At 42.0% G+C, this 24930-nt stretch overlaps 1 pseudogene; it reads right to left on the bottom strand.

Annotated features, from left to right (window-relative positions):
• Window positions 1–9591: 9591 nt before the first annotated feature.
• LOC142454698 (WAS/WASL-interacting protein family member 2-like) overlaps window positions 9592–24930 on the bottom strand; it is a 106965-nt pseudogene continuing 91626 nt past the window's right edge.

Genomic DNA, 24930 nt, shown 5'->3' with positions numbered 1-24930 from the left:
TGCTGTGTTTCATGCGTTCACCCTGCTTTTTAGGGATGCATAGTACTACATTGTATGTATGTTTCTCGGTGTTTTGATCCGTTCATCTACTGATGGAAATTTGGGTTGTTTCCAACTCTTTGCAATTGTGAGCTGTGCTGCGATGAGCGCTGGAGCACAGATGTCTGGCCGTGGTTTGTTTCTTGCCTCTTCTGGGTATACGCCCAGTAGGGAGATTGCTGGGTTGTTTGGTAGCTCAATTTCCATCCATTTCAGATATCGCCAAATCGATTTCCATAAAGTCTGTACATACCTACAGGTTCACCAGCTGTTGATGAGAGTTCCTATCTCTCCACAGCCTCTTTAACACTCGTTATTTTCTGATTTTTTGAAGGGCTATCTTTGAGAGTGTTAGGTGTTATCTCAGAGTTGTTTTAATTTGCATTTCTCTTATGACTATGGATCTGGAACATTTTCTCATATGTTTGTTGGCCATTTGGATTTCTGCCCTTGAGAAACTTCTGTTCCGGTCCTTTGCCCACCTCCTCAATTGGTGTTTTTCTTCTTCTTATAAGTTAGCAGAATATTGTAGATTATAGTAATAAGGCCTTTGTCTGGTGTGTCATTGCTAAAGATGTTTTCCAAGTCTGTGGTTTCTCTCATTGCTCTCTAGGTGATATTTTTTTCAGTGTACACAAGTGTTTTATCTTCAGTATATCCCACTTGTCAATTTGTGCCTCCTCTGTGTTTGTGTCCTTCCCTATTTCTGATAGCCTATGTGTTCCCTGAGTCAACAGGTTTCCCTGAGTTAACAAGTTTGTCCCAATTTCCTTATTGATGGCCCTGATAGTTTGGGGTTTTACCTCTAGGTCTGTGATCCACCTTGAGTTTATTCTTGTGCATGGAGTGAGGTAAGGGTCTTGCTTCATTTTTTCTGCAGGTAAATATCCATATTTTTTCCAGCACCACTTATTGAAGAGAACATCGGCTTCCCAGTTGATATTTTGGGGCCCTTATCAATGATCAGTTGTCTGTATGCTGATGATTTCATTTCTGGGTTTTCAATCTTTTTCCATTGGTCTGAGTTTCTATCATTATATATATCATTATATATATCATTTTATATATATATATATGTTTTGACCACTGTGGCTGTATAATAGGTGCTAAAGTCAGGTAAAGCAAGCCCTCCAACTTTGTCCTTCTTCTTGAGAATTTCTCTGTTAATTCTGGGTTTCTTCCCTCTCCATATGAAGTTGGTAATCAGGTTTTCCAATTCTTTGAAGAAAGATGAAGGTATTTGTATCAGAATAGCGTTCAACTTATACAGTGCCTTAGGCAGAAGTGATATCTTTACTATATTGAGTCTTCTGATCCATTACATGGGATAGCCTTCCATTTGTTGAAGTCACTCTTGGTTTCTTGTAATAGTGTTCTGTAGTTTTCCTTGTAGAGATCTTTTGTTTTTATTAGTCAGGTATATCCCTAGATATTTCAATTTTTGCTTGGCTGTTGAAGGGTACTGCCTTTTTGATCCCCTCTTCCATGGTCTTGCCAGCTCTCTTCACCATATTTGCTTATGCACCCATTTTGTCTCAGCGATTGTGTCAGGATGGTGAGTATCACACAATGCCACATTATTAGGACAAACCACTTTGTACTGAGGCAAAATTTAAGTAGATGGCCAAAATCCACCTGCTGCTTCCTTGTTGCACATGTGTGTGTATATATAGTATATATATAAATTCATATATGCTTATATGAATATTTATAAAACATATACATATGCCTTCTATTAACTTTACCCATCTTTCACCTTTCAGTAACTCCTCTCAGATAAAATTCAACTGTTCAAACATGAGAGGAAACACTGCATACTCCTCACCATCAATTTTAGCACACTTGCTATTCTCTTGTACCAGTCATTATTGTCTCCCCTCCCCCTCTCCCCATCTCCTCCCATCCAATGGCCCCCAGGAATTATTGGTCCAGTTGCTGTCTCCATAAGGTTGCCTATCCTGAATATCTTGAATAGATAAACACCCAAGAAAACCACCCCAAACATACCGGTAATCACAAGTCTAACAGGAATCTCAACACAGAGCAAATGAATACCTCTTTGTTAACGAGACAGGACATGTTAAAAACCATCAGTCGAGTTCTGCTTACCTACCAACACATACACCCTTTTAGTCTTCAGCAATCATGTCCAAAAGGTGAGCATTCCTACTAGTCCACATTGTTATTGCCATGGTCATGGATAGAGATGTCTAGTGCTCCCCAACCCCCCACCAATTGTGACTTTAGTCTTTCAGTGTGGACCCCTTGTATGTAATCCATGACCAGTTTAGGTGAGATGCCAAGTGCTGCCCCCCAGGCCAGAGGTTTATATTCGAATTTCTTTGGAAATTTGTGGTTTCACACGCATCACTGCTCTGTTACCCTCCCATCTCGGTTTGACCCTAGGTGGGCATGCTATCCCCAAACTGTACTCAGGGAGGTCCTTTGCCGTATTGTCATCTAGGGAGAGGACATCAGGCCTGGAGCTGAAACCAGTCCTGCACTCATCTCTGGGAAGGAGCTGCTCTGAGCGGGACCAGCACCCTCATGAATTAGCACACCAGGATGAAGTCTACTCTCACGCTCCCTTTTCTGTGGAAATAGAACAAAGACACACACACAACCTTAGGTGGGGTAGTGTCCTGATGCTCCTAGCCCCTTCAAAGTCCTGGGCTGAGGAATTTAAATATTTAATGGTCATCCACAGCATCCACTTATTAAAAGGGTGGGGAGGAGAGTGAGAAAATACTGTGGAAACTATGTAAACATCTGTGGTAATCTCAGTTAATAATTTGAGCATAACCAATGAAACATGGATAAAGAAATGTTTAACTTGAGATAAGAGTTATCTAGTCCATTTAAGAGTTTATCGAGTCCATTTAAGATATTTTTTTATGTTAATAACTGAGAAGCTCTGATGGTGCACTTGTTAGTCGCTCAGTTACTAACTGCAAGTTCAATAGTTCAAACCCAGAAAGCAGCTGTTCAGTAGGAGAAAGAAGGCCCTCTGTTCCCACAAAGAAAACGGCGCAGAGAGAGTACTGTTACTCTGTCCTCTAGCGTTTCTCTGAGCGGCAGGCTTGGTTTTAGTTTGTATGGCAAATGCAAACTCTATACAATTGCCATGGAAACATTAAATCATGATTTATATTTATCTATATTCCCACTAAGGTGCTATAGGGCTTAGGTGATATATAAGGTAAAGTATATGAATTGGGCTGCTTACTTCAAAGTCAGTGGTTCAACCCACCAGCCCTCTTAGGAATACAGATGAAGCAGTATGCTCCTACGTATATGTAGAGCTTAGGAAACCCTAGAGAGTCATTCTACTCTGTCTTATGGGGTTGTTATAAATCAGAATTGCCACAGTAGCAATGGATATCTTAATACTAATGAAATATTTTGAGTTAGACTCAAATTGTATTGCATGATTTTTAAGTCCTTAAGAATATGAAACTTATTGAACTGGGTGATTATAAGAATCGTCTTATGCACAAATAAAAGATTGTTTACATTCTGTTTTTCTTTCCTTCCTTGGAAAACTTACAATAACAGTTGGTTTTAAATATCATTTAATTAATAAAAGTCTAAACTGAAATGCTGAATTAGTTCCATTTGATGACCAAGAATTATCTTGATCTACCAGTACTTTAAAATTTTCAGATAAAAGAGGAAGTATCATTTAATGCAGAATCATATATTTTTTAATTAGCACAGACTTTATTAAGTAAACTATATTGATATCCTAAGTCACAACCTTAGGTGTGAGGTAGGGTAGGAGAAGAGTGAGGAGCTTTTTATCAAAGGAAAGAATCTCTATCATAGCTGTCAACTAAAGTAATCGTTTGAATTCTATTTAGCAATTCCCTTTTGAAACACCCTCACTTCAAATCACTGCAGTAATATTTCTCACCAAACTGATTTTCCTTGATGAGATTCTCGTGCAGTGTGAAGGTATCTTGCTGCTACACCACCTGGGGCAGCTAATTCTTTGTCATACTTCAAAGCAGCAGCAAGAAAGGCTTGCTTGGATGACTGCCCAGGAAACCAAATAACAATTGTGCTTGTTTGCCACTAAGTCACATTCTTGCTTGTCCTTTAGATATGACAAGGATTTGGGGTGGGAGAATAGAAGCATGAATTTCCGATAATTTCTACAGCTGGTCAGAATATTTTTTTATTTGGGGCATCAACTATAAGATATTAAAAGTACCATTGATGTTAGACTTCATACATCCATTACACTATTGCTGTGTTAGTGCTCAGTTTCCTGTAACTTAAGAAGCATGATTGATACGGAGAGCACTTTGGTCACTGTTTATCTGCCACAAATGTCTACAGGATAGCAATACCTATTTCTTCCTAATTTTGTGGTTTCATATTTTTTGTTGTTGTTACAATTGTATACATTGAGTTTTCTTTGTATAGATACTTTTTAAAAGCCAAGACAATTAACCTACTTTAGTAGAATACATTTAGCATATAATTTTTGCCATGAATTTCTATTGGCTGATACAATAGCTTCAATGAAAGGCTGAAATATATCAAGAATTTGGGAGATAGTGCAGAAACAAGCAATGTGATCACAAGTAACAACAAAATCATTTGCCAGAATGCATACAATAAACAGAATGCCTACAATTTTGTTGTTGTAGTTGTTGCTGCTTCAAAACAAGCCAATAAAATGCACACATAACATTAAACATTACTAGTACTGACACATATTACCTTTCTCCAAACAAATATTAAGTACCCATTATTATTATTTAAGAATGCATGCTCTAATTTTTGAATGTGAACATGTTAGTATCTGTGTACCCAAAAATACCTGTTCTGCTTATGTTTAGTCTAGATTGATTTAATATTCTCAGGAAGAGGAAGACATAGAGCTTTGATATTTTCACAAAGGAAATCACCAAATTATACAATACAACCAGATAGCAAAATAAGACAGTGTCAGCCTAGTAAAAGCAATGTGACAAAAAAAAGCAAAGCAAATCTCTGTGTACATCATCAATGCACAGGGTACATCAATGTGGACTTTTTTACGGAATAAAGGAAAATTTTACTCCTCTTCCATAAGGTCTCCAAGCACAATCTCCTTATAGTTATAAAAGTCTGGTAAGCAATGAAAACTCCAGTTTTCCTGTGTAGACATCATCTTCTCATGCGGGGGATTAGACCCGCTATCCCGCATCAAGCTGGGTTCGAAATGAGGTGTGCGGATGAAAGGAAAAGAAAGATATGTACAAAGCATGGGATTGACAGTCTGAAGGACTGAGTGTCCTCTATATTCTGAACTTGGTTTTTATACTTTTCTTACAAGGGATTGGTTACAAAACAAACATTAAAGAACTTAAAAAAAAATTCCTAAACTCTTATCTATTCAAATGTTACTTAACCAGTCATACTTTCTTAACCTTAGAATAATAAAAGCACTAAGTTCAAAGACAATCACATGGATATGCAAGATTCAAGAGAGCCTTAAAGAGATCACAAATAACTGAGTTATCTCTCAATATTTTTAGCAGCAAAGTCACAAATAACAGTCATTTTTTAATGCTTTTGTCTGCAAAGACACAGAGGCACAGGGGACTAAATGGTCACCCATTAGTAAACACCTTAATCAGCGGATGCCTCCTACATCCTCTATCATGAGGATTAAAATACTACCTTTAGAAAGGGGAGTGACACTGTGATAGTTAGGTTTATTGTGCTAACTTGGTAAAAAGGAACATGTGGGATTAATCTGGTCACAGTTTGATTGGAGGGCAAAGAGATAAATGGCTCTGCAAGAGCCGCCCCCTTCTCACTGGCTCTCTGGTGAAGGGAGCAAGCTGGAGTGCACTTGCTGCTACTGTAGCTAGTTCTCTGCCTCAACCTGTGTGCTGCACTACCTGTAGACCAGGCAAACTGGTGAATCTTGTTACTAGAGCTTGAAGCTCTTTTAAGACTTGTTTCACCATGTTGCTGGTGTATATATCACTTGAGCTCGAGGCTCATGGATCCTGCAGTCTTGCATTGCCTGAGTTTGATATCCCATTCAGGCCTGCTTGGCTAAGCTTCTGAGTTACTGACTATTGGTGACCCTCCCTGCTGCTTGCTTCTTGTGGGCAGACTCTGCTTGCCTTGCCCCAGGGAGGACTCTGTGGTCTGCTTCCTGGACCTTGGACCTGGCAGTCCATGTGTGCTGAAGGCCTTCCAGTATATTAACTGTTACATGGAAGTGAGTTGAAAACTGAACCCTCTCTACTGATGTGTGGACTAATTAGCTGTTATATTCATTCTTGCTGTATAAACCTATCCGTGTGTGTGTGTGTGTGTGTGTGTGTGTATTCACAAGTGTTCTGGTTTTGTGTCTCTAGAGAACCCTGCCTCACACAAACACTCATCAGTATCATAGAATATTGAGCTGTGTTTTTCTTGTGGCCTGCCTTGATGAGAATCTGCTAGCCATCTTTCAAAATCACAAAGTCTGTAAGAAGCAATCCAATTCTCTCAGATCAGAATTAGCAGAGATTTGATGGGCTTCATCAATGAATGAGAATCACTGACCTATAGAGTTTGGTTATTCTCCTAAGTTACATGGGATAGAACTAGATCTCATCATGTGATGCTATTTCATTTACACTACTAGTTTGTCTAAGAAAGAGCCTTAGTTGGAACTAGAGATCCAACGTACTGGAATTCTCCTGGCCTTAGATTTGCCTTCAGAGAATCTGCTACACTATGTTGACATAAGTAAAGAGCTCAGGTTCAGCCAAAAACCACAGCTTCATTTATTTCAAATCAATAGCTCTGTAATTTGATGTTTTCAATTCCCCATCCATATCATTGGGATAATACTTCTTCATTTACCAGTCCCACAGAATTATAGCACAGATAAAATAAGCTGCTTAAATTAAATAATTTTGTACACTTCTGAAGAACTATCAATATATAATCAACTGTTCTCTTGTATGAGGTAGTTCAAACTATTAATGGCTATTTTATTAACAGATCCTTCCAATATCTAACTTTTAAAAAATAGATATCTCAATATCTATCTATTTTTAAAAGTATTTTTTAAAAAATACCTTTTATAACAAAATTTGATTCATGGCATTCCTTTCTAATTTCTCATCCCTAAAGAGTGCTATGAACTGATTACACTCTGCTTATCTGCACTCATGATCTGACTTTTAGAAGTGCGGGCAGAATATTCTTTGGGAGCACAGGAATAAGAGTTCACCTACCACACTTTGGACACAGCAATTCTGAGGAGGGTGCAAGACTTAGTAGTGTTTCCTGGTGTTGCATATACAGTGGGTAGAAGTCATAACCACTCAGTGGCACCTACCATCCTAACCACAACATCTAAATGGGTTCTCTTTTTACCCTGCTGCTTTACAGTGACTATTCACATGGTTAATGCGTCAGGTAGTTTTCTACATAAAGCTGATTGGGGTGAGAGGGGTGGGCAAACAAACAAATTTCTTTTCAGACTTAGAGACAGAACTTGTACCATCAATATCCATGTGGCACAGTCAAAAGGCTGAGGCGTCCCAGGGACGGCAGGTCTGAGACCAGGATGCTGTCAGCTCCAAGGAAACGCTGGGGCTTGGCTTTGCCTCCGGACACTTATTTTGATGCTCTGTTTGCATCAAAACAGAGGGGGGCGGGGGACACTTTGACAGCATTGTACAAAAGCCATCCATTCCCATTTCAAAAATCAATGGGAAGACTTCACAGTCACAGTTCAGTAAGTTGTCGGCATCTACCCTGGAACCCAGTTGCAGTATCAACTTTTATACCCTCTCCTCTTCTAAGGATGCCCTGTCTCAGCTCAGACACATCAGGCTCCTGGGAACCCTTCTCAGAGACCCCTGCTAGCAGATTTGAAAATTAGAATGATAAATAAGAGCGATGAGAACAAGTCTAGTGTCTGAGTTGATCAGGGTTTATCTCCAGGGTCAGTGTGGCCCCAGGGAAGAAAAAGGAGAGCAGGCGCTGTAGATCACTCACTCAGCCCAAGCCCTCTCTCACCTAGCAGTGGGCAGCCTTGGATTACACCTGGCACCACACACTGCTCCTCACTTAGCCTAGGATTCAAGAGATTGGAGAGGTCCTTCAGGTGTTTAAATCTGTGAAGTGACTGGGGCACATTTTTACCTACCTCCCCCCTCACCCCTCATCTACTTCAAGGACTAGCCAAGCTCTTGCACCAGGCTCTGAGGAGCCTCTGCTCCTGGCCACAGCTGTAGCAAACCCTCCCAGCTGGCATGTAGAATCCACCCACGAGAAGGGGAAGCCCCTTTCTCCTCATCCATGCTCTTCCAACCGAGGCTGGAAACCTGCTCTGTGTTCTGTAACAAGAGCCTGGAAGATGGAGACACGTACTGCAGAGTGCCAAGGAAGAGCTCTTAGACTGAGGCATATCTCCCCAAAGTCTTCACACTCCCTGGCATGGGGGGATCCCCGGGCACCCTCATACGCTGCTCCTCACTGTCTTTCCCTTGTCTACTCTGTGGTGTGTGGGCCCCTGTGGTCCCCTTAGGAAGGTGAGGGTACTGGAAGAACGAACAGAAGGAGCCTGTTCGGTCAGATGGGCCGTGAACTTCAGAACAAACAGTCACAGTTAGCCTTTTCCAACCCCACAGAGTCAGTCCCTTCCGTGAGGTACTGCTTTGTCATGCTGGAGCACCCACCAAGGGTTAGCGTTTTCTGGAATGGAAGGAAAGGGCCACTCCCTTTCCTTCCTAAGGTCAAGTTCTATCTTATCTCCCAGGGGAAATTTTTAGGATTTGTGACACAGGATGAAATGATGTCTCTCATAGCATCCCCCCCCCAAAAAATAAAGAGTAACTTTTCTCTTGAGGACATGGGGGCTCGGAGAAAGAAAAAGGCCTCTCAGCCTCAGCACCCTGAGGACACAGGACAGAGTCAAATGCTTCCTGGTCCCTTTGTTGTCAAGGGACTGAGTAGCTCCAGGAGTCCCAGTCTATTCCACGCTTTCTTTGTATTAGATGATTACTTCTTAGTGTTGCTATTCAACTTGCCCCTGGGACAGGGGGAGGAAACAATACCAAAATATACCCCTGCAACTGAAGCCGAGCCAGTTTGCACTGTGTTTCCAACCCTGACCTTTAAAACAGATCACACCCCAACTCCTTTCCCACTGCACCCCTGAAAGTCCTGACCATGCCAGCGTCCCGAAGGATGGAACAAGCTAGACCTCCACGCTTCCCCAAGTGGGTAGGAGGTGGTAGGAGTCCCACTCTCCACCTGCCCCAACAATGAGTTAGCTCATCACAAGAAGGCACCTTTCCCCAGGAAGAAAGGTGGAGACATGGAAGCTTCGTCCTTATCGGGCGAGCAGGGTCAAGTCCAGAGAGGAGATACATAGATGGAGGGGAGCTGGGGCATGCTTGGAGTCTAGGGGTTGGGTGCACTGGAGAACCCTTCAGGAACCCTGTCAGGAACTCTCTTGCGGATTTCAGGGAATAGGGAAGGGCCCCTGTGAGCCGAGGAGAAGGTCCGACCTTTTCCTGAAGCACAGGAGCCAGCGAGGCTTCACTTGAGAATGGGTGGCGGAGGTGGGACTCCACAGGCGGCTCAGTGGGTTTTGCTGGGCTAGGTTCTCTGAACATGTTTGTATTCCTCTGGAGCAGGACAATCTTCTACTGGATGGAAGGAGTACTTTGACTCTAAACCATCCAAGAAAGATGGGACAGTGCTGATAGAATCTTTGTGGTCTTTCCTCAGGGGTGGTGGCGGAGGGGGAGGTGGCCCAGCTGGCATCCTTGAGGGTCAAGGTGAAGGTTTTCTTCGATTCAGGGGCTCTGAGCCATGCATTCCGTAGTGGGAGGGGCATCCATGGCACCATTGCGAATCATAGATGGTGAGGGTGGAGGAGCTGAAGGCTCTTGGCTGGGAGAGGTGGCCTACTATCTGTAGAGAGGGGGAGACTGAGGTGAGTGGGAGGAGGCATTAGACCACGGATGGGCTCTAGAGTCTTCCTATGCAAAGAATTGGGTCTCTGTGGCAGCCCAGGGGCTGACTCATTAGTGTGACTGCAGGGTCCTTTGGGGACCCCTGGGAGGCTGGTAGATAAGGTGGTGGGCGTGGGGGCCAGAGACTGGCCACTTGGTCCTGCTCTGATATTAACAGGGGAATGAGGTGGTTCGACTGGGGGTGGAGCAGGAGGTTCCTCTCAGCCAGGGTGAAGCCTCTGTCCAGGTGTCGGTGGCAAACGTTTCTCTCTATTGCAGGCTGGGATTTTACTGCTGCGCACAGGCAGAGGTATAGGGGGTGCGTTGGCATGCCGCCCTGGGAAGGACAGAGGAGGGGCGGAGGAACTATGCTTCATGCCAGGACTGCTGGTGGAATTAGGCCAAGAGAGGTCCAGCAAGGAGAGTCGCTGCATCCTGGGCAGTTCAGGGAGTGAGGTTTGGCTGCTGTTTGTGTGGCCTTGAGGGCGAGTCACTGGCTGCAGACACTGGAGGCCTGGGGGCAGCCACTTGGGAACTGGGGACTTGCAGCGTTGGTTTACCCGCTAGGTTCTCTGTGAGGTCCTCGGCTCGGACAGGTCTGAGTTTTGGCCCTTCTCCTTGGAAGAGCGTTCCCTTGGACAGCAGGGCAGCCACTGCAGAGACATTACCACCACTAATTCCTTTGGGTGTCTCAAGGATGGGACCAATTCTGATCATTAATGTTGGTCACCTTCTTCAGTTTGGTCCCTTTGCAGATGTCCTGAAAGAGGGTACCTCTTCCCTGCTGCTCATCTCTGCTTTGGTTGGACTGTACTGTGTTTGCCAAAAATCCCCAACCCTGTCCTTGTGATGAAATGAGTTTCTGAGGTAGTTAGTTTATTGTGTCAACCTGGCCAATAAACACAGGTGTGATTAATTGAAGGGCAGAGAGGTAAATGGCTCAGTGAGTCTCACCTTTCTAGTTCTCTGGTCTCTTACTCTCTGATGGTTGGACCAGGGTGCAGCTGCTTTAGCCAGTTCCCTGCTTCAGCTGGCAAGGCTCACTTCCTACAAGACGTCCCCAAAAAGAAGCCACATGAACCTTCACCAATGCAGCCCTGGGTGCTGGAGCAACCATGTGGAGACCCCTGCCAGTGCTGAGATGCTTACATGTTCACCGATTCTGCTTTCCTCCTGCAGTCGACATCATTGCGTCTGTTTTGTGAGATGGAGGAGGACTTTTTGGATTGGTGTTGGACATATGGTTTAATAGGTTAATGTTGAACTTGTGGGCTTGGGCATAACTAGGTTGGGATGTTTTCTTGATGTGCACTTACCCTTTATATAAAACTCTCTCTTAGACATGAGTTTCTGTGGATTTGTTTCTCTAAAATACCCAGACTAACAGTTTTTTTATGTGCTATTTGCCAGGGTTCTCTGATTAAAAATGAGAGGTGGAGGAGGACCAAGTGGGGGTCATGGGGGAGGAGATATTGTCACCCTTGCCCCACTCCCTGTTGACACGTCTCTCTCTCCATTTTAATTTGCTGCTTTAGGTCACTCATCTACCTGGCCTGCTCTGAGAGCAAATCCTCTGCCACCTCCTCTCGGGCTTCCTCCTGTCCCGCTGGCCTCTCCCACAAGCTCCGTTTCCATAATGGACCTGCTCCCACCATGCCCAGTCTTTAAGAGCATTTTCCCATGGGATATTTCTAAACATTTCTTTCTCTATTGATATAAAAACTGCAGTATTCTGGGATTGGATTCTTCATAAAATAGAAACAGAGGAATGTGGAAGCAGGATTCTTAGGAATAAATAAAATTAAAGTCTAATCCTTTCCTGTCATACCACCAGTTTGGTAGGTGACATTAAAAGATCTTTCGCAGTTTCAGATCTTAGTAACTTCATTTGTAAAATGGAAAGGTTCAAATTTAGAATTATTACATTTTTACTTGCTATCTTGTATGATTTTTATATATTTGAGGAAAAGTATGGAAAATGCTTAAAATTATGCTACATAAATTGTATATGAAAGAACTTACAAAAATTCTCCCTTTTTAATACAACTCTCCTTGTAGTTACAGTCATTTTTTTAACTGTCAGTCCTTAGGCATGAAGATTAATAGTTGAATTATATTTTGTTTCCAAGAACTAATAGCCTCTTAATTGTTTCTAATGAGGCAGTTTAGAAGAGCTTCATGTTTTCCATACTGCAGCAATGTTTAGGATTCAGCCCTGTATTTCACACAAGGTTCTTAATCAGCTGGCAAACGAAATTATTTTTAAAATACCAAAGAAGTTTTGTCAGGTAATTATTTTCACCATATTCCTGTGGCTCAACTGTGGAAAACGGAGAGAGCAATCGAAAGACTTGTTCCCTTCTCAAAGGAATAGTTTCACACCAGAAATGAAATGAGCCCTTATATCTATAGGTCTTTGTCTAATTTTAAATGACAATCGTATAATGTAGAAAGAAACAAAATGTTGCCTTTGTGAGCCTGTGAAACAAACAAGGAACATGGAGTAGCTAGGCAATGAGAACATTTGTAAGGGCAAGTAGTCTCATTAATGAATCAAAACAGCAAATGATGCCAAAAACAATGCAAAGGGAAAATATCAACATTTCTAAGAAAGTCCTAAGTGATTGTCCTGGGAATAAGATAGAAGTAAAAGTAAGGAGGCCTAATTTCAGATCTTGTTTCAGAAATGTGGGGTTAATAGGAAATCATCTACCTTTTTCAACCTTTGTGCACACATTGATTCCCCACGTCTTAACCCACAGACACTTTACCTCCATTTACTCTCATCAGGTATGTCCCTCCTCAGTAAATCACAGAACCATTTCCAATTACTCATGACTGGAAGTCCTACGTGATGAGGTGCCTCTTGTCTCTGTATCCTCCGCCCTGCCTGAACGCGACACTTGTTAGCCTTAGTGTGTGTATGTGTTTTCTTTTTTAACTTCTTAAACTCATTCCTATAACAGGTCTGTTTATTTCCCCCACCTCCATCCCAATGAATCCTTTTCTCTAAGTTGGAAAAATGGCTGCCATCTTTATTTTTTCTATTTTTTTAAGCTCACACATCTTGATGGTTCTTTCCTCTATTTAAACTAAGTGTTTATTCTTAAGTATTCTTAACATATATGTAAGTATTATTTGTATTCTTAAACATATATGTAAGTATTTGTTTGTATCTCTGGTTTCACTCTCCATTCAAAAAGTATAACCTGGTTGAGGGCTGAAACTCTCTCAATCATGTTCATGACCTTCTCCCAGAGGCACAGAACACTCCCAACTCATGATGGAGAATGAACACATATTTGTAATTCACTATGGCAGCAGAAACAGATAGCCCCTGAGTTTTTTTTGGATCTGCCATTTTTACAGCTATTTATAAAAAAGAAGAAATCTTGTAAACAGCAATGCCGTTTCCATTCCTATTCATTCTCTAAATGAACTCTGTCAGGGTGTGTCATGCTCTCAGACTCCATCCCTGTGAACTACTAGTAATTATGTATTTTCTTTCCATAAAAATGCTGATTCCTATTTATTACCATTTTATAATAAATGCAGTGTGTTAGTCGGGTTACTTTAGAGAAACATCCACAGAAACTCATGTATAAGAGAGAATTTTATATAAAGGTTAAGTGTGCATCAAGGAAACATCCCAATCCAGTGCTGCCCAAGCCCATAAGTCCAACATTAACCCATTAAACTATATGTCCGACACCTATCCACAAACTCCTCCTCCATCTCACAAAACAGATGCGATGATGTTGACTGCAGGAGGAAAGCCAAATCAGTGAATGTTTAAGCATCTCAGCGCCGGCAGGGGTCTCCACACGGCTGCTCCAGCACCCAGGGCTGCATTGGGATAAGTCCATGCGGCTTCTCCTTGGGGATGTCTTGCAGGAAGTGAGCCTTGCCAGCTGAAGCAGGGAACTGGCTAAAGCAGCTGCACCCTGTTTCGACCATCACAAAGCAAGAGACCAGAGAACTAGAAAGGTGAGGTTCCCAGAGCCATTTATCTCTCTGCCCTTCAATTAACCCCACCTTTGTTTATCGGCCAGGTTGGCACAATAAACTAAGTACCTCATGCAGTTTATACAGAGCTTAAAATCTAGAAACACCAAGCTCAAAAGAAGATAAACGAAGATGAGAAAACTTTTGGAGCAACAGTTACTCGGATGTAGGAAAGAAGAACTAAAAACCATGCCAAGAAGGTGTTTCTGTGTCCTAGGGAGGTATGAGTTGGGCTGCTAATCACAAGGTTGGCAGTTCAAACCTTCTGCTCTGCAGAACAAGGGTGAGGCTATCTGTTCCCCAGACATTTACAACCTCTGAACTTCTGTGCATGAGTTGGGTCGACTCAATGGCATTGGGTTTGTTTTTGGCTTAATCACAATGACCATTGTTGGTGAAAGGGCTTAAAACCATCCTCCATGTGTTGCTTAAAGAAAGCTGATAATATTCTGTTGAGCTTATATTGATATACTATGAAGGAATGCTAACATTAGGCATTTACTGGTGGCTAGTAGCTTTTCACGTGGTGGGGATTTAATCTGTAATAGTACAAGAAATGAAAAGGGGAGGGGTAGGCTGGTGATTCGAATGGAATAGTGTTGAAAAGAGCACATACCTCTTTTCAAGTTCAACTGAAAAGTATAGATAATACACAGTGTCTTAGCCTTCCTTGGCTTTAGAACCGTGGCGCTCAGCCTTCCTAATGTCGCGACCCTTTAATGTATTTCCTCATATTGTGACCCCACAACCATAACATTATTTTTGTTGCCACATCATAACTGTAATTTTGCTACTGTTATGAATTGGGTCACCCTTATGAAAGGGTCATTTGACCCCCAAAGGGATTGCAACCCACAGTTTGAGAAGCGCTGCTTTAAAATTATATGTTCAATATAGATAAAAGAAATACAATGACAGTATTATTGGATAGGTGAATATATTCACACCCAATATTACTGTCAGACATCGTTGTCTTTATGCAGTTTATAAAATTAAAGCTGTTATCTCTGTCGAATATTTTCTTGACATCAAACTCTTTCCCTATAACACTGATCTATGCCGTCACTCAGAAGTTTGGAAAAGGTGGGCTACATCCCTGACAAGATTCCAGAGAACACTTCCTGGAGGAAATCATAAGGTATGACAGGAGTTATCAAACGACCTTTTTAGAAAAGTCTTTAGAAGAATGTAATTCCCAGGCTGTGGACAGAAACACAGGCAGATCTTCAAAGGCTCATAATACAGGGCTTTCCTGAGAGAACAAAAATAAGTTTGCTGAGATGTGGAAAGAAATATGGGTCACATATTATCCTTCAGGCTTATGAATCCATTTTGAACTTGGGAGCTTTCATGCTTCCACTGTCAAAATGTTCTTTGCTTGTGTGGAAACATCTTTGTCATCAGTCTACATCTTTATAACCCACTGTAGGCCCCTAAACAATAATAATACTGAAAATTTATATATTGCTCGTGTGAGAATGATACACTAGAGTGTTTACTATAAATGGTTTTTCTTCTGAGTATAATGCACATTTTATTATTTTCAGTCCTAAAATCACTATTTTTCCATAATAAGTATATTTAAGCTCTAAAACGACAAATTGTTTGCCCCAGTTTCTTTCTTTTATTTATTTTTGCCCGAGTTTCTACATGTCTACAGAGCATATCTCTTAATTCTTTACCACTCTGCCAGAGTGTCTAGCTTAGATTAATACATAGATACATAGTTATATAATTATCTTCCCATGAATATTTGTAGCCTCAGAAACCCTATAGAGGGTCTCTAATCAGAATCAATTCACTGGCAGGGATTTTAACTTAAAAGCTTCAGTCTTTCCCCCAAACATTAAACTATAATATCTAAAAATCCTCTTTTCCTATTAAGGTCAGCTAGGTCAATGTGTCATGGGGTTTTAGTAAGGATAAACTAAAAATACGATTGTAAAATCCTATGGAATTGCTGAACAAGGTGCTACCCCATGCCGAAGTGCATTCTAGAAATTAATAAATCAGAGAGACATCCTGTGTTTGTTTGTAGCGGAGATAGGAAGGGAGACAGAACAGTGATTAATTATGAATTGTTTCCCAGAGTAGGACATAAATCAAACCACAGTGCCAAAGCCAGATTTTAAATATTCATGAGGATGTGGGTGGCTACTGAGAATAGGTTCCACTCCGGAGAAAGGCATCCCTTGCCTCCTTGTCACAGGATGCACAACGCCGTCTCACAGACCACAATAACCAGCAAGAGGGAAACCCTGGGTCCGCTTTGGTAGTTTCTGCTCAGAAAATAGCAGCAGCAACTGAGAAAAATTGTTTGTTGTGATCTGTAAATTAATTTCCTGTGAATGCAACCGGGGAGAAGATGGAAGTAGTGTATAACAGTAGGCTTCTGAAATTCACAATTCTCATCCTTTGCTTTGCCTGTAAGGACTCTTTCTAAAGGAGGAGGGAAGACATGGGTAGTGGGGGAACAGAGCACTAACTCATCCAAGGAGAGGGTCTTGTTTATATCGCCACAGGAGAGAGAGAGAGGGACCAGACTTCTACTAGGAGCACCAAGATGTGACTCCAACATGCCTGCATGAAGCAACAAATCAATAGAGAGGTCTGCGGGGCTGAACCCAATCCCAGATACATGGACATTCCCTCCCCGGCAACCCCCACCTGAAGAATGCACTACAGAGGACAGCACTGAAGCTACAGCTCAGGGAGAGGGGCACATCTGATTAGAGCACACAGGAGCAAACAAAAAGAAAAAGAGAGAGTAGAACAAAACCTGGCCCAACAATCTTGGAATACAATATTCCTGGTCTGAGCAGCCAATGCACAGAGAGGACCATAGGGCCAGCCCCACCACAGTCAGTGAGATACAACATCCCTCATTGACCCATAGCACCACAAGGGACAACACTGGAGCCACGGTGCAGGAACTGTGCCTGATCTGACCCCACCACACTAAGGGTATGCCAATAAGGGGTACAAAGCCCAGAGAAATACCAAAAATAGACTCTAGGGCCAGGACGTGGCACCCCATTATACTCAACCTGAAAACACTCATGAAGGTCAAGAAGCAGACCTGGAACTATTTATAGGTTTATCTTTTTGTTGGTGGTTTTGTTATTGTTGTTATTTGTTTTTTGCATGTCTATCTAGATAAGATAGGCAGGAGAAAAAATCAGGAGGAGAAAACAATGGGACCAATGGTTCCAGAGTGACATAGGAGAGGGGGAGGCTAGGCAAAGGAAGGGGCGGGGGTGACAACAAAACCAGGGACAAGGGAACAAGTGGGCTAAAATCGATGGTGAGGAGGTTGTAAGACACCTGGTGGGCCTTGATCAAGTCCAATGCAGCTCAGAGTAATTACTGAAAACCCAATTAAGGCTGAACATGATACTAGGACAAGAGGAGAGTAAAAGGAAATACTGGAAAGAACTAGGAGACAAAGGACATTTATAGAGTTCTAAATACAGGCGTGTACATATGTAAATATACTTACATATAATCATAATGAAATAGATCTATGTGCATATATTTCAATGTTATTAAGGAAGTAGATGCCTCCAACCCCCCCGCCCCCCCAAGTAAGGAAGGCATCAGCCTCCCTGGGACCTGTCAAGAAAGATCCTAACTATCCCTGCACCCACTGCAAGGAATACCTGGAAAGGAAGGTCCATGCTGTCCCTCCTCCCTCTCACCCCCTAGCAAGAAAGGTCCGAGAAATTTTAATACCCTGGCAATGCAGGCTCTGGGCATCCTTACCCCCTTATGAGGTCAACTTCAGTAGCCATTGTCCCTTGGCAAAGAAAGCTGCTGTCCTTGATCCCTGACAAGGAAAACTCCAGCTATCCCCGTGACCACACAAAGAATGCCCTGGCCATCCTTACCCCCCTCACAAAAGGTCCCCATTGTCCCTGAGACTCAACAAGGAATGTCTCAGCTATACCCAGCATATTAGCTATCCTAGCAGAATGGCAAGAATAGCCCAGGATATGTCTGTAGTACTGAAAAGTAGGCTTTAGCTATTCCCACCCCCAGGAAAGCAGGCTCCAGGCATCCCCATGATCTGGCAAGGAAGGCCCCAAATGTTCCAAGACACAGAAAGGGAGGCCCCAATTCCCCCGGTAACCTGGCAAGGAAGGACACAGCTATCTACCAGACAAGAAAGACCATGACTATCCCTACACCCCCAACAATTAAGGCCCTGGACATCATAACAACCTGGTAAGCAAGTCCTGGGCATACCTGCACCCTGTCAAAGAAGGTTTGAGATGTGTCAAAGACACAGCAAGAAAGTTTATGGCTGTACCTGCCACAGTCCCCAGCAAGGAAGGCCCCAGGTGTCCTCAAGACCCAGAAAAGGAGACCCAGCATGTCCCAATGGCACAGCAAGTGGTCCTAAACTCCCCCCGCCTCCCCACCAGTTCAAGAAGGTCCTGGCCATCCCATCATCACAGCAAGTGTCAACAAACCCCCAAGTCCCAGCAGCCCACCCAACACTAATGGCTGTACTACAATGCTGAGGAAATAGTAGTCAATCATGGTACACACACACATACACACACACACACAGACATCAGGAAAAACAGCCAAAAACAACTGAACAGCACCCAGATCCAAAAGATTACTCTGAAGAGCACTGCCACTGAGACAATGCTGACACACAGCACTGCTGTGCAACAGAGTGAATTTCCCCAGTGAATTTCTGACGCTGAAACTCTTTATAGGAATAAAAAGCTCGGAATATTTCCAAAGGAGCAGCTGGCTGAGCAGCTGGTCTTTTTGAAATACTGACCTTGCATAGTAGCCCAATTTATAACCTCAACAGCGCCCTAACTATTCTCTGAACAGCAAGGGGAGCAGAGCAACAAAGTTTCCAGGGAATACCGAAAAAAGACTTTGGGGCCCGGGCTTGGCACCCCATCAGACTCGACCAAAAAATACTCCAAAAGGCCAACAAACAGTCCTTGAACTAACGACAGGCTTTTCTTTGCTTCTGTTGTTTTTGTCATTGGCTTTTTGTTGTTGTTTTGTTTTGTTTTGTTGCTTTGTTTTGCTCTGTCTTGTTTTTGGCATCTTATTATCTCCACAGGTTTGTGTAAATAAGATAGGCTGGATGAACAATCTAGGGGAGAAAACAATGGGGCCGATGGTTCTGGGGGACATGGCAGAGGGAGAGATTGGGGAAAAGGAAGTGGTGTTAACAAACCCAGGGACAAAGGAACAACAAGTGATCCAAATCGGTGGTAAGGAGGGTGTAGGAAGCCTGGTAGGGTATGACCAAGATTAATGTAACCGAGAAACATTACTGAAACCCAAATGAAGGCTAAGCATGATAGTGGGAGAAGAGGAAAATAGAAAATAGATGAAAGAACTAGGAGACATTTATAGAGGTCTAAATAAAGGCGTGTACATATGTAAATATATTCATGTATGAGGATGGGGAAATAGATCTATGTGCATATATTTATAGGCTTAGTATTAAGGTAGCAGATGGACATTAGGCCTCCATTCAAGTACTCCCTCAATGCAAGAATATTTTGTTCTATTAAACTGGCATTCTATGATGCTCACCTTCCCGACACGATCACTCAAGAAAAAGGGGTGCACAAGCTAATGTGGTGAAGAAAGCTGATGGTGCCTGGCTATCAAAATATATAGTGTCTGGGGTCTTAAAGGCTTGAAGGCATACAAGTGGCCATCTAGCTCAGAAGCAACAAAGCCCACATGGGGCACACCAGTCTGTGCGATCATGAGGTGTCGAAGGGATCAGGGATAAGGCATCATAACAAAACAAAAAAAAAACTTACCATAGTGAATGAAGGGGGAAGTGCAGAGAGGAGATCCAAAGCCCATTTGTTGGCCACTGGAGATCCCCTTACAGGGGGTCTAGGAGAGGAGATGAGTCAGTCAGGGTGCAATGTAGCACCGATGAAGAATACAGCTTTCCTCCAGTTCCCAAATGCTTCCTCCCACCCCCAACTATCACGATCCGAATTTTACCTTGCAAGTCTGGATAGAGCAGAGGATGTACACTGGTGCAGATAGGAGCTGGAGGCACAGGGAATCCAGGGCAGATGATACCTTCAGGACCAGGGGTGTGAGTGGCGATACTGGGAGGGTAGAGGGAGAGTGGGTTGGAAAGAGGAAACCGATTACAAGGATCTACATGTGACCTCCTCCCTGGGGGACAGGCAACAGAAAAGGGGGTGAAGGGAGACATCAGACAGGGCAAGATATGACAAAATAATGATTTATAAATTATCAAGGTCTCGTGAGGGAGGGGGGAGCGGGTAGGGGAATAAAAGAGGACTTGATGCAAAGGGCTTAAGTGGAGAGCAAATGCTTTGAAAAAGATGAGGGCAAAGAATGTACAGATGTACTTTACACAATTGATGTATATATGGATTGTGATAAGAGTTGTATGAGTCCCTAATAAAATGTTTTAAAAAAAACAGATCTGGTTCTAATTGTCAACTCCAGCTCTAATTCAGAATAAACTCTTAGTCATCGGGGAAAAAAAAAAGACTTGAAGCTAAACAAGCGACCATTTAGCAGGGAAGCAACAAAGCCCACACTGAAGAAGCACTCCAGCCTGTGTGATCATGAGGTGTCAACGAGATCAGGTATCAGGCATCAGAAGATCCAAACCAAACCATCTATTTATATGAACAAGGGGGGGTCATAAAGGAGACCCAGAGCCTATCTGTTGACAATTGGACATCTACTCACAGAAGGGTCACAAGAAAGGGACAATCCAGCCAGGGTGCAGCATAGCACCAATGAAACACACAACATTCCTCTGGTTCTTTAATGCTTGCCCCGCCCCCTCTCCCCCCCCCCAGCCCAAATATCATGACCACAGTTCTACCTTATAAATTCTGCTAGTATGCCGGTACAAATGAGAGCTATCGACACACAGAGTCCAGGACAGACAACCCCCTCAGGTACAGTATGGGAGTAGCAATATCATGAGGGCAGGAGAAGGTGGGGGGTGAAGGAGAAGAAGGGGGAACTGAGGGCAATGATCAATGTTTAATACACCCACACACCTGGAAGCACAAACAACAGAAACATGGGTGAAGGGAGGCAGCAGACTGTGTAAGATATGAAATTAATAATCATAAATAATTTATCAAGGGTTTATGAGGGTGGGGGAGGAATGGAAAAAAGAGAAGCTGATACCAAGGATTCAAGTAGAAAGAAAATTTTTTGAAAATGAGGGCAACATATGTACAAATGTGCTTGATACAGTTGATATATGGATTGTTAAAAGAGCAGTAAGGGCCCCCAATAAAATTTATATATATATATGAAATATATATAAATATAAATCTTTGTTTTCCATTATATTCTCTATCTAGGTCTATACATTTTTGAAGTGTTTAGTGTTTAGTATTTCCATATATCTAACCCTGTCCTGAAAAAGTCTGCCCACTTCAATTCACACCACACTAAAACAGCAGTCTGGGCATTTTAAGAGATTCAAATTGTGTTCATTTTCAAATAATTTTGTGGAACAGAAAAAGTTCAAAGGGGCAAGAAGAGGTCTATAGTGGAAAGGGTAAGGTTTCCAAATGGAATTCTCATTTGGTGGTTCTAGCTGCCCTTCAATATTGTCTTGATGGGGGAAATGTTTTTTCTAGTTCCTTGTAACTTTCCTGCCTTTTTACCAGTCCAAATTTCAGTTTTCTCCAGACTTTATAATAAAACCCCATGGCTGTATTGTGCCCTTCAAAAAACAACCAAAAAAATCAAACCCACTGTCATTGAGTCAATATTAACTCACAGCAGCTGCTCTGTGGATTTCCAGGACTGTAACTCTTTATGGCAGTAGAAAACCCAGTCTTTTCCCTGATGGAGCCACTGGTGGTTTCAAAAGCTGACCATGTGATGCAGATCACAGCTCAACATGTGAGCACTGACTGCCAGGGCTCTTATGTCTTTTCAAAGAAGCTATACAGATTAATCTCCAAATCTGTTGTTGTAACCTTCTAAGTAGACCTCTTTGACTTGAATCATACTGGCTCAGCAGATCCCCTCAGAAACCACTGTTTTTATTGGACCCTTTTTTGTGAAGGTATCCTGTTGAGATGAGTGAATTCTCAAGAAAACTTGTCTGCAGCTATCCACGGGTTTCACAGGCATGTTTAACACTATTTGGAGAGAAATGGAAGTGCATGTATGGAACACTAGAAGAAATAATTGTGACTTACCTTTGTCTTTCTATTTTTCAAAATAAGTACAAAATCCCAGAGAGCTTGATTTGAAAAAGATGTTCTTATGACACCAAATATACGATTGTTATTTTCTATACTTGAATAGAAGGTAACATGGAATGAACCTACATTGTATTACAAATATTCCTATATATATACATATTTTTTTTTTTCAAATTGCACACACTGCCTTGCTTGGGCAGCGAGAAAGAGAAAGGCTCAACAAAGTGGACTGACACAATGGCTGCAACAGTGAAATCAACATGAGAACACTGGGCCCAGGACTGGATGGTGTTTTGTTCTGTTGTGTACACGGTTGCTATAAGTAAGAACCAAGTCAATGGAACCTAACAACAGTAACAACACCATCTTTTTTTAAAGTGGGTTTTTCAAAGTGTTCTATTGAAATATAAGATAGAAAATAAAGTTGTTTTGATAAGTCCCCCCCTCCCTGTTTTAGCTTACAAAACTAACTGTATATTTTTCATTCCATTGACATGTGGTCTATAGGTTCACCTGCTGATTTTCTTCAGATTAGGATTATGCTTTGCCTATGCCTTTTTAATTTTTACATTCTGGGTTCCATCCTGAAAGATCATATATCATGTGACCTATGTACGTTCCTGTAGCAGCGGATCAAAAGGCAAGTGGGCAGGCAAATCTCCAGTTGTTTCTGATTAGCTATGGAATACAGACCATTGCCTAATTTATGACTGTATGGCTAAGCCTCAAGTCCCTCTATTGGGGATATAATCCCCTTCAATTGTAATATAGCAATAGCTTATCTCTGATAAAGAACATTAGAAACGTTTTTCTCAGGATTTTTAGAATATATAAGGTTAATAAACAAAATCTGTTGCATTTATATAAACCTGTAGCAAAGACATGGAAAATAAAATTTTAAGAAATTTAATTTACAGTAACTTACCAAATTATAAAATGCTTAAATAAAAAAATGATATGCAATATCTTTATACTGCACATTATAAGGAATTGAGGAAATTACCAAAACCCAAATAAATGAAATGATATTCCTTCTTTATGAGTTTGGATAATCAATATTAAAATATTAATTATATTCAAATGAGCCTCTAAATTCAGGGCTGCTGAAGCAAGATGTACAAAGTGACTTTGCCTTATTTATTTACTATTGCTATAACAGAACTATCGCAAATGGATGACTTTAATAAGCAGAATTTTATTTTCTCACACTTTTGGGTCTCAGATCTAGGGGAAATCTTTCTTTCTCTGTCAGCTCAAGACTCACTGACAGAGTCCATGTTTACTCATAGTGCCCCTACAGGACAGAGTAGAAATGCTCCCGTGGGTTTCTGAGACTGGAACTCTTTACAGAAATAGAACATCTCATCTTTCACCCTGAAAACACTTGGTGGTTTCAAACTGCTGACCTTATGCTTAGTAGCCCAACTCTTAACCACTATGCCAGTAGAGATCTTTGTCAGCTCTGAAGAAAAGCTGTATCTCTTTTGAGTTTCTGTTGATTTTCCTGTGGCTTGGCATCTATCTTCACCTATCTCAGCTTCTTTTGCTTGCTTGGTTAATTGCTTTCATAATTAAAAAAATATTGGCTTAAACCCCACAGGCAGTCATCTAAGCAGAGAAACAACAAAGCCCACATGGAAGAAGCATGCCAGCCAATGTGATCAGGAGTTGTCGAAGGGATCAGGTATCAGGCATCAAAGAACAAAAGTCATATCATTGTGAATGAGTGGAGTGCAGAGTGGGAATCCAAAGCTCATCTGTAGGCAACTGGACATCCTCTTACAGGGAGGAGACGGGCTAGTCAGTGTGCAATGTAGCAATGATGAAACATACAACTTTCCTCCAGTTCCTAAATGCTTCCACCACTCCACCACCCCGGCCCCAACTATCATGATCCAATTCTACCTTACAAATCCAGCTGGACCAGAGGATGTACACTGGTACAGATAGGAATTGGAAACACACGGGAATCCAGGAAAGATGATTCTTTAAGGACCAGTGGTGAGAATGGCGACACCAGGGGGGTGGAGGGAAGGTGAGGGAGAAGGGGGGAACAGATTATAAGGATCTACATATAACTTCCTCCTTGGGGTGGGGATGGACAGCAAAGTGTTTGAAGGGGGACATCAAATGGTGTAAGATATGACAAAATAATAATAATTTATAAATTATCAAGGGTTCATGGTGGAGGGGTGAGCAGGGAGGGAGGGGAAAAATGAGGAGCAGATACCAGAGGCTCAAGTAGAAAGCAAATGTTTTGCGAATGATAAGGGAAGCAAATGTACAGGACTGCTTGACACATGGATGTATATGTGGATTGTGGTAAGAGTTATAAGAGCCCCAATAAAATGATTTAATAATTTTAAAAACCTATACTGATTTTATCTCAGCAAAACAAAGATATCCCATTTTCCAAAAGGGATTATTTCCACAGGTATATAATTACGATTTACCACACATATTTTGGAGAGAGATATTCAATAGATAAAATTACATATATTTTACATAAAAAAAACTTGTGTCTATACTGCTACACTGAACCCTGAATGACTCATCTCCTCCCCACTAGCCTTCTGCAAGGGATCTCCAGTTGTCTTCAACTAGAACTACAGGAAGATTGAAACTTACAACCTTCCTCTAGTTCTTAAACGCTTCTTTCCCCAACTATCATGATCCTAATTTTACCTTGAAAA

Source organism: Tenrec ecaudatus, chromosome 8, assembly GCF_050624435.1.
Source record: "Tenrec ecaudatus isolate mTenEca1 chromosome 8, mTenEca1.hap1, whole genome shotgun sequence".
NCBI classification, from domain to species: Eukaryota; Metazoa; Chordata; class Mammalia; order Afrosoricida; family Tenrecidae; genus Tenrec; species Tenrec ecaudatus.
Note: the sequence above shows the minus strand (reverse complement) of the source record. Positions and strands in the feature narration are given on the sequence as shown.